This window comes from Melospiza melodia, chromosome Z (assembly GCF_035770615.1).
Source record: "Melospiza melodia melodia isolate bMelMel2 chromosome Z, bMelMel2.pri, whole genome shotgun sequence".
NCBI lineage: Eukaryota > Metazoa > Chordata > Aves > Passeriformes > Passerellidae > Melospiza > Melospiza melodia.
In genome coordinates, this window is record NC_086226.1 from 14,399,145 (window position 1) to 14,410,138 (window position 10,994).

Genomic DNA, 10,994 nt, shown 5'->3' on the forward strand with positions numbered 1-10,994 from the left:
TTAGCCAGAGCCAAGATGGGAATCAAAGTCTAGATGACAGGAGAAGATCACACGAGCCTCAGCTTTTCCAGAGGAGGAAAAATACAAAGGATAGTAAATTTGCCTTGGGTTTACAGGCTATTTTTGCAGATCGATAGACAAGGGATGAAGCTTCAAAGATGAGAGCAAAGGAAAATCAACAGATATGCTGAAAGTGAGTGAAGAGGAAGGAGACCTCAAATTACCTGAAAAGCTGCACAGAAAGCTTCTCTACTTTTTGCACTTGCCTCAAGTTTTAAATGGCAAAATCTAGGAGTATTTCCAACTTATTTTTATTAATTCTAGAAGAAAGACAATCAAAACGGTGTACTTCTGCTTACAGTATCAAGTAAGGCACAGGAAGCCATTAGAGTAAGAAAAATTGTGTTCAGACGGCTGAGGCAGCCTTAGGGGTAGGAGGAATGGGGAGGCGTGGAAATCAGGCCTGTGGGCAACATTCAAGGAGCATCCAGTCCCTGAGCAGTCCCTCACAGTGGGTATGCCAGCAGATGGAGGCGAAATGGAGCCACAGCTCGGTGGGAAAAGGGCCGGGGTGGAGAGCCGTGCTCAGCAGGGGCTCCTGCATCAAATTGCTCAATGACAGGTGTGCTATGCTGTGTGCATGTTTCCAACACCTGGCAACAGCAGGCTGGCCCAGATGTGGGAAAAGGCCAAGGAGGCAGCAGAGTGGGAATGGGGCTCTGCAGGTGGCCCTGGTGGTTGCACACCCCTGTGGGGGATGAGGCTGGCCCAGAGGGTCCCTGGGGAAAAGAGAAGCAGGGAGGAAATGCCAGATGCCGCTGTGAGAATGCCATTCCATCCCACATAGTGACATAGTGAGAGGAGGGTGGCAACAAAATGGTGATTGCTGCTGATCAGCCTGACATCTGATCAAGACAAGAGGCCCAGAAAGGACTGCACATCTGCCTCCTAGTGTTGTCCTGAATGGCAGCTCATTACCTGGTGTTCATTACCTGTAGGTCTCTCAGCTTCCCACAGGCATGCCACACTTCAGGTAAGCAAAGCTGCTTACCTCACTTTGTTCTTTGGGCCTCTGAAATGGACTGTCCACTTAGCTACAGCCCGGCAAGGAAGGCAGCCTTACAACACTCTGGTATTTTCGACTTTTATTGACACTCGGGCTGAAACAAAGTATCCCCTCGCTGCTTCTTCATCTTCATCATTCTGTCCTGCAGGTGGCCTGCTCAGGCTGACAGCTTGGAGTGCCTGCAGGCTCCAGTTCTGCTGCAGCCCAGCTTTTCCTCTCACTGCTTAATTCTTATTATGACAATTCTTTCATTTCTACTTCAAAGCTTCCCTAAATTAACAACACTCTATCCTAAGATAAACAATCCTCTACTATCCAAGATGTCTATGTTCCATAGTCCTTAAATGTTGATCCCTGTATTTCCTAATTTTTTTAAATTTTCACCTTTTGCAGAAAGAAAAACAACAGAGCTTTCAATTGAACCTAACAACATATCTAACCTAACCTAACCTAAGCTAAGCTAAGCTAACCTAACCTAACCTAACCTAACCTAACCTAATCCAACCTATGCTAACCTAACTCAACCTAACCTAACAGCTAACCTAACAGCTAAACTGAGCAAATATCTACACTATCATGTTTCCCAGCTACGGCACAGCTCCTCTTCAAACTCGGGGGATGGCTGAAGCTCTGCCTAAAGATGACACATCCCCTTTTCCCTCCTCTTGGCTGGCGGGGCATCAGGGCCTCCTCAGGCGCAGGTGTCTCCTCTCCAGTCTTCCTGCACTCGCTTGGCTGAGATGATCAGAGCAGCCAGGCTGGAGGCAGGATCGCCTGAGGTCACGAAGGGATGCTGCCCAGAGGAAAAAGAACAAAGAAAGGAACACTTACTTTCCAGGATCACATCCTGGCGGGCTCAAGCAGGATTCCCTGGCTACCAGCAAGACACACAAAGAGCACTGAGGGCAGCATGTGCCCCTGCGCCTTCCTGTCCTGGCAGCTTTCTGTGCCACGTGGCCCACACTCCTCCTCCTCCTCATCCCTTCATGCAGGTGTCCTCAGCTGCCAGGGCTTTTTGCCCCTTTGCTTTTTCTTACCTGTAGGAGCTCCTGGGCAGACCAGCGACTGTCCTCATCTGCCTGCAGGCAGCAGCGGAGGAAGTCGCGCAGGAGAGCCGAGTGGTGCCTGGGGTTCTGCAGTTTTGGGGGCCCGTTCCTTTCTAGCAGTTCAAAAACCTACAGCACATGGATGCAAGAGGACACTCCACCTGCTCCTTTGCTAGCCACACACAGCTCTCTCCACACAGAGCCCTCTTGCTAAGCTGCACCTTACCCGGAGACGGGCTTCCCGCTGGTAAGGAGCTTCCCCTTCCACCATTTCCAGCCCCATGATCCCCAGGGACCAGATGTCCACTTTGGGGCCGTAGGCTTCTCCTCTCACCACCTCCGGTGCCATCCAGCTGGGAGTGCCGACGCTGGAGCTGCGCTTGCTGTGCTCAGGGCTGAGCTGAGCACAGAGGCCAAAGTCACCTGAGGACAAAAGCAAAGCCTGACAAAGCCAGCTACCACTGGCAAAGTGGCCAAAACCATTGCCCTGACCAGGCCATGCTGAATCTAACTGAAAAAGCAGCTGAGCTCTCCTTCCACGTGCCTGGAGCCAGGCAAATAAGGCATCGGCCGCTTCAAAAACGCCCTGACGATTCACGCACTGGCCAAGCCGCGCTTCTGCCCCAGTGGCCGTCACCAAAATGCAAGCGCACGGCATATGCTGGACGTGCTGCCGCCCAGCAGGGATACCCACCCAACTTGACGGATCCGTCCGTGCCCACCAGGACGTTGCAACTTTTGATGTCTCTGTGGATGACTTGGCGGGAATGAAGGAAATGCAGTCCTTGCAGGCACTGAGAGAGAAAAAGGAGGGAGGGAAAGTTAACGTGCAGGATCTGATTTCATCCCACCCGCAAGGAAAGAGCTCAACGGGATTGGCGGCTTTCTCAGGGAATTGTGAGCGAGGGCGAAACATCACGCTGCTGTCACCATGAAGAGCTTGCTGCTTCAACACTCTTGGAAGTTTTTTCTAGATTTCCAAGCAAAGGCATCCGGGCTCCCAAAAGTTCCACCGGCCTTGGGTAGGAAGCGCGCCACCTTTGGCTGGGAGGCGGCAGGGCCAAGAATTTTGGGGAAGCCTAGTGGCAGCAGAAGAGGAAGCTGCTGGTGACAGCAGCACCTTCGAGCTGTTCCAGAATGCATCGCCATCCAGGCTGCAATGCTATCCTTTGAAGCTGAGGACAGCTCTTTGCCCTTAGCTTGAAATTCTGCCAGCCGCATGCTGCCTTCCAGTGGCAAGCAATGTAGGACAGACAGACAGGTTCCAGGCAAACATTCCCAGGCAAAGCTGGGAAGAGGAAGAAAGAGAAATTGAGCCAGTGAGCGAGCACCAAGGCCAGAGGACAGACAGGATGGAAGAGTGCAAGAACAGAGCCTGAGGAGTGCGAGGGCACCGGCAGGCAGTACACTTCCCATGCTCTTTCTTCTCCTGTGTGGTGTGACAGCAGCAGCAGCAGCAGCAGCAAAAGAAAGGTGAGAGCAAGAAATCTCGGCTCTCCTTAAGCTCCAGCTGACAAGCAGCATCCGGGCAGTCTTGGGCAAGCACAAGCGGCATCCCTCACCTCCCGACAGACAGCGCCTATCTGTCCTTCCTCCAGGTACACTGCCCTCAGCACATCAAACAAGGTGCCGCCGTCCATGAACTCCATGGCCAGCCAGAGCTCCGCATCCACCAGGTAGCTGAAAGAAGAAAACCACGGCATGGAGAAACAGAATGGGCACAGCCTCCGTCACCCCAGGGCCTGAGACAGGTTTTTGCAGCTGCTCTCCAAGCTACGTGTGCCACAAGAGACTATTGAACACCAGCTCCACCTCCTCCCACGCTCTGGAGACCAGCAGAGAAATCCTCCCCAGCTCTGTTCTCTGCCAGCGACCAAAGGGCATCGTCTCTTTGCGCTTGCACCAGCTAAAGCTACATTGACACCAGAATATGCCAACCTGTCTAAGTAGGTAACGATATTGGGACTCCTGTTGTCCCTCATGGCCAGGATTTCATTGGCAGCCAGCTCCTCGGACATCTCCTCCTCGAGTGACATGATCTTGATTGCCACCTGCAATGACATTGGCCACCGGTACCTTGAGAAGACGCACCCTGCTCGAGATCACAAGGAGCACGGAGCGAGTGCTGCTGCAATGAGGCAGCACGCTGGGCCAAAGTGCCTTGTCACTAGACAGCAGAGCTTAGCAGAAGCACCAAAAGCCATCCCAAATGCATTCTGCCCCCGGAGCCTAGACTGTATTTCAGACTGTATTTCTGCCTCTGCTGCAGACATGGAGCTGCCACCCAAACCTCCAAGCACAGCTCACAGCAGCGGGCAAAGCGCTCCAGAGCTGCAAAATGGCATGGGGCTGTTGGCACTTTACCTGTTGTCCGCTGCTGGTGTCAAGGGCTTTATAAACAGCTCCAAACCCTCTAGAAAGACAAAAGCAGCAGAAAGAGACCTGTATCCCTTTGGCAGGGAAAGCAAGCCCAGGCAGCAGATCTCCCCCGGCTGCCTGGACGCCTTCCTTAGAAAAAATGTCTGGCTGCAGCATCTCTTCGGCCAACAGCACGTCAGCCCTCTGCCATGCGGGGCAGGCTGTCCAAGGGAACAGCACTAAGGTGCAGCATGAAGACCAAGGGCCGCTGGAAATCTCCAAGGCGCACACCCTGCCAGGTCATTTCAGAACCTAAGGGGAACTCTCTCCTTGTGCGGGTGTGCATGCATGTGTGTGTCAAAAAAGGGAGAACAATTTGAGTCACAAGACTGTCCTGGACAATCTGATCTTTCTTGCATGGCAAGGGGCTCTTTCAGGCCACAAAGCTGCAGGGCCAGGGGTTTTCCCAGCTCCTGCTCCTCACTGCTGCAAGCAAGACACTGCCAGCATCAACTTGTCTTTAATGAGGCCTTTGCATTGCTCTGACCGAGCAGTCCAGGCAGGCGACACGAGGTCAAGCCAGAGCCTGACCATGTTTGGAGCTTGCCTGACTTCACGCTTGATATTGCACCAGCCAAAGACCTGGCCCACACTTTTGTAAAATGAGCTGACGTCACGCTTACCCTCGCCCGAGTTCCTCAAATGCCGTGTATTTGCCTGTAGGCCGGCCCGGACTCACGATGCTCCCTGAAAGACAAAAGCAGTGCAGGGCGCTCACTCGCACACAGAGACGCCGCTGCCCAGAGCGTCCCAAAGGCAGCCCCACTGCCTGCAGCTCTGGGCCCTTTGCGGTCCCTCGGCTTCCAGCTGCTGAGACCAGCAAGTGGGAGGGCCATCTTCTCCACCTTTCATCAGGTGGCCTTTCCAAGAAGGTCTTGATTTCTTTCAAGAGCAGCATCCCACGCGATAAGCCAAAATGATGAGCCCTTAAGAAGGGGGCCCTAAGAGGTAACCAAGGGCCTTTGCAGCCTCCGCGGTCACACCCACCATCACTGGCAGGTCCGCTGCCAGGGGCACAAAGTGTCTGGGCCGGAGGAGGAGTAAGAACCAGAGCCAGAAAACAGCTGGGGCCAGACAGCTCCCTGGGCAATAGTCACTTGCTAGGTGCCAGCCTTCTGCTCAAGCAGAAACAATCTCTGCTTTTGTCTTTGGCCCAGAAGGCAGCCCAGGCAGGGCCAAGCCAGGCCCAGCCGCCCTCACAGGCAGCAGGGACTCCCTGAGCGCTGCCGCGCTGCCTCAGAGCACAACAACACCTTCTGCAGAGAGGCCTAAGTGCCTCTGAGACTGAAGGGCAGCATCTGGCGCAGCCTACACCCAGACACGCGCGCAACAGCCTGCTCTGGCAGACAAGAAATGCACCGGACGGACGTACTCAGTGTCTTCAGGCCCTGCTCCTCCCTCATCTTGGGCTGCTGGGCTGCGCTGCTGCAGGAAGTGCCGGCAGCGGGGCTTGAGCTGGCTGCTGCAGGCCATGCTGGTCCGACGGCACCAGGTTGAATGGCAGAGCCTGTCTTGCGCTGGGACAAGGAAGGATTGCCCGTCAGAAGGGTGGCTGGCACACATGCTCCCCCTAAGCGCACAGCAAAAGCAAGGCCTTGGGAAGGTGCTGCCAGCCACGGCCAGGCCTCTCCAGCTGAGGCAGTTCCCATGTCCCCTTCTCAAAGGCACCTTCGGGAGAAGCCCAAAGGCTACTTGGATCCAGCCCCTCCCGACCACCTCCACGCTCCACCTGTTCAGCTTTTCTGCAAGACACTGGCAACAAGGTATCGATGGGGCTGCCAAGATCCACAAAGAGATCAGAGCAGGACCCCAGAGCCTTGCTGCTTTCCTCCTCCTGTCTTTTCCTGGGCCGGAATGAAATCAGACCAGAGTTGGCACGCAACAGTCTGCTCAGAAGCCCGCAGCGTGTCCCTTCTCTGATCTGTTTCACGGATTTCCCTTCTCTATGGCAGCCTTTAGGGAGCGGCCCTTGGGAGCCGCTTTCCAGCCCTGCCCAGACCCACCCGCCCTTTTACACTGCAGGGCTGCCGAGGATTCTCCTCTCCAAACTCTGCTCTGACCGGCTGGAAGTGAAGCACAGCCTGAAGCTAATTAGTCCACGGAGAGAGCAGGTCCCTTCCAGGGGCCAGTGTCTCCCAGGCACCCTGCAAGTCTGTCAACTGCGAATTTGGGCCGCGCTGTCCGCTGACCACCGGCAGCCTGCACTGACAACGGGCACAAGGGGCTGACTCCTGCACTGAGAGTCACTGAATGCTGCCTCCTGTCTGATCCCAAGAGACACTCTGGCGCCCTCTCAGCATCCCAGCTTAAATGTCAAACTTCAGAACCCATTGGCCAGGGCTCCCCGGCTTGCCTGAAGCCGCACTACGTCACAGCAGGCACACGGCCGCCAGCATCTTCAGCCACGAGCAACAAGAGCTGCTCCAAAATGGGTAGCCTGGCCCTGCACCAAAGGCAGTGCCAAGCTCAGCTGTCACTTACTGGCTCTGCAAGTTCCGGCTGTGAAGGGACAGCGGCTGAAGGCTTCATCTTCCTTTGCTCCTCTTCATCCTCTTCCTCAATGACAGAGGCAGCCAGAGGAGCTGCTGACCCTGCTGTTGTGCCCTGCAGGCAGACAGAAGTGAGAGAGATGGGCAAAAGCCAGTGCCCTAGGAGCTGCTTTCTATTGAGCTGGGAAAGGACCCAGAAGAAGGGCAAATCATAGACTTTGATACAAGTGGGCCTCTGAGTCACGCAAACCCGAGGAAGCTGGCTGAACGAGCTGCTACTCCATCTTGCTGTGCATTTGAGCTTCCCTGCTGCCTAGAAGCAGCAAGATGCCTTGGAGCTGTCCCATTTGCCTTTCATCTCTTGAAAGGCTTTTCACTGGAAAATCAGCAAACAGCCAGTGCTCCCTTTGCTACTGCTGATGCCACCGGGCAGCTGGCTTTTCCTTCAGCCTCCCACGCCGGCACTCCACACTCGGCTGCAACAGGCCAAGCTGGCAGAATTGCTGCACAATTCTCACATGCCAGCAACGTCACAGCTTCCTTTGCCACTCACCAAAGGACAGGCTTGTCTCCATCCGCGTGTCAGGTGACCTGCAGCCAGCAAAGCAAAAGGAACCAGAGGCCCTTAGAAAAGTGCCTGTGCTGGCCACTCCCACAACACAAGGCAGTCCCAACACAGAGCATTTCCCTTTCCCAACAGGAAAGGAGCAACAGCTCTTTCCCACAGCAAGCAAGAGAACAAGATGGACGCGAGGGGAGCCTCTGTCTACATTTGGGCCTCTTTTGCCAAGAGAGAAATAGGAAGACGGTGCTGGAAATGCCCTCTGCTCTTCAAAACTTTGAGCTTCTCTTGTGCCTAACAGCTCAAGCTACATTTCCCTCTTGCCTTTCCTGCATTTTCCATATACATTCTTTCAAATTGCATGCCCTAATTCCCATGCCTTGGCTGAAGATGATAGCCCAGCAAAGCTTCCACAAAGGGTCCCTTCCCTGTGGCAGCTCCCTGCTGAAGCAGCCCAGGAACAGCTGCTGGGCTCAGCAGCAAACCCTCCCTGCACTGGAGTTTGTGCTGCATCGCCAAGGCAATCGCAGTCTTGGCACAGCATCAAAGGCTCAAGTCATGCAGCCAAGGCCTCTGAGGGGCAGAATATGGAGCAAAAGGTGCTTTCCTTCACTCCTGGAGAGAAGCACTGAGTTGGTAGAAGTACTTCTGAGGATCTGCCCTCAGGGTCTGCAATTTGCAGCTTGTCTTGCTTGAAGCAGCAAGCTGAGGAAATAAATGACAGACTCCGCTGCCGCGCACTCTCCCGGGGAGGGAAGGCAACCGCTGCAGGTTGCATGGCAAATACTCTGCACGCGCCACCCAGTACAGATGCCCCCTTTGTAGCTGATGCTGCTGGCAGGACATTGACCAAAGCGGTGGCACCTTCATGGCCATTTTGTTCCCAAAGAAACTGGGCCACTGGTGCGGCATAAAGAGCAGAGCCAAGCAAAAGTCGGGTGATGCCAGCCCCAGGAGAAACCTTTACTTACGAGTCAGCTGGGTCAGGTAGTAGCCAGAATAGACAACAGAAAAGACGGTGCAAACGGCGGCACAGACTTGCCCGATCATTTTGGCAGCGCTGTGCGCGTTTGCACGCTGAGTGCCACCCAAGGGAAAGCCAAGACTCCTCTCGGGGTGCAGGCCGTCTGCTGAGAGCTCCTTGAGCACAAGGATCCTCCTGCAGGGAGCCAGCGGAAGAGCTGCTCTGGACGACCAGGCCTGGCGCGCACCGGGACAACGCTGTGCTGACAGCACTGTGACGTGGCACCTCTGGCTTGACCTCACAATGGCAGCTGCTCTGTGGCTTTCTTGTGCCCAGCAAGACAACCTTCTGTACAGCTGATGCAAAAGAAAAGCCTGGGAAATTCTCCTCACTCACAAAGGCAGGGCTCAAGGCATGCCAGGGGAACTCAGAGAATGCGCCAATCCAAGCGGCATCCAAGCAATGCAAGCAAACATGACTCTTGGTCCCAAAAGCTTTGACTGAAAGCAAGTCTGCTTCTTCTAGGTGGCATCCTAGCTGGTTTGGAAAAGCCTAACTTCTTCAGTGACATTTAGATGGCAAACGAAGCAAAGATAATAAATTTCCAGGACTATTGCAGGCTGCAGTTGCTCCTTGAGCATGCGGGTGCATGCTGACCTATGGAGGGGCTTGACAGCTGGCCTGCAAGCAAAGCCGAGTTCACGGAAGAAATAGCAGTTGATGGTTTTTGAGTGTATCCATAGCAAGGAAGAAGACAAGGCCGTCAGCATGGAAACCCATTAGAAGAGATACAGGAAAATTTGCGTATGCTAGACTAGGTGCCGAAGTAGATGTGCATACGTGCCTTATAAATTTCTGTAAAACTTTTGCCAGTTATATTGACGTTAATTGCTTTGCACCAATGGATAGAAGAAGTTATTGTGATGTAGTTAGTGACTTGAGATCACGCTTTGTTAAGAGTGTATAAGCTGGAGAACATGCAGAATAAAACAAACAAACCTTTTTCTTCTTGGACCCTGATCACGTGTGTATGCCACGTCCGGCCTAACGGTGACGCTTGCCCCATCTCTGGGTCAAGAAACAAGTCTTGTCTGACTGGTACCTTTTCAACAAGCTGAGAAAGAAATTAGTAGCTGGACATGCAGATTTCTGAAGAGAGGAAAGAAAAGTGTTGACAAGAATAAACCTAAGTTTTAAATGCCTGAAGCACTCAAAAATAACATGTTTTGGGATAGTGTACCATATGTTAGACAGAGTTAAAACAAACCACAACTCATTAGTATCTGGACTTCATTGCCCACTCTGCTTAGAAATGTTGCTTGAAGGCACTTGGTGTCAAGGATCCAGTTCCTGTAGATCACTGTCGACGTAGATCAAAATCCTACCAACCCATGAGTGTCAAAACCAGCAAGAGTGAGACTTTTGTCCTTGGCAGTAGCTTCCAGGTGCTCCTGGAAGTCACCAGGCCTTGACACAAAGATGAGTATTCAACGGAGGGAGAGAAGCATCATGCTTAGCTCTAAATGTGACCTTTGCTAGCAGATCATACTAGCAGGCAATAAATTACATTTGTTCTGCTCTTAGCCAGAGCCAAGATGGGAATCAAAGTCTAGATGACAGGAGAAGATCACAGGAGCCTCAGCTTTTCCAGAGGAGGAAAAATACAAAGGATAGTAAATTTGCCTTGGGTTTACAGGCTATTTTTGCAGATAGATAGACAAGGGATGAAGCTTCAAAGATGAGAGCAAAGGAAAATCAACAGATATGCTGAAAGTGAGTGAAGAGGAAGGAGACCTCAAATTACCTGAAAAGCTGCACAGAAAGCTTCTCTACTTTTTGCACTTGCCTCAAGTTTTAAATGGCAAAATCTAGGAGTATTTCCAACTTATTTTTATTAATTCTAGAAGAAAGACAATCAAAACGGTGTACTTCTGCTTACAGTATCAAGTAAGGCACAGGAAGCCATTAGAGTAAGAAAAATTGTGTTCAGACGGCTGAGGCAGCCTTAGGGGTAGGAGGAATGGGGAGGCGTGGAAATCAGGCCTGTGGGCAACATTCAAGGAGCATCCAGTCCCTGAGCAGTCCCTCACAGTGGGTATGCCAGCAGATGGAGGCGAAATGGAGCCACAGCTCGGTGGGAAAAGGGCCGGGGTGGAGAGCCGTGCTCAGCAGGGGCTCCTGCATCAAATTGCTCAATGACAGGTGTGCTATGCTGTGTGCATGTTTCCAACACCTGGCAACAGCAGGCTGGCCCAGATGTGGGAAAAGGCCAAGGAGGCAGCAGAGTGGGAATGGGGCTCTGCAGGTGGCCCTGGTGGTTGCACACCCCTGTGGGGGATGAGGCTGGCCCAGAGGGTCCCTGGGGAAAAGAGAAGCAGGGAGGAAATGCCAGATGCCGCTGTGAGAATGCCATTCCATCCCACATAGTGACATAGTGAGAGGAGGGTGG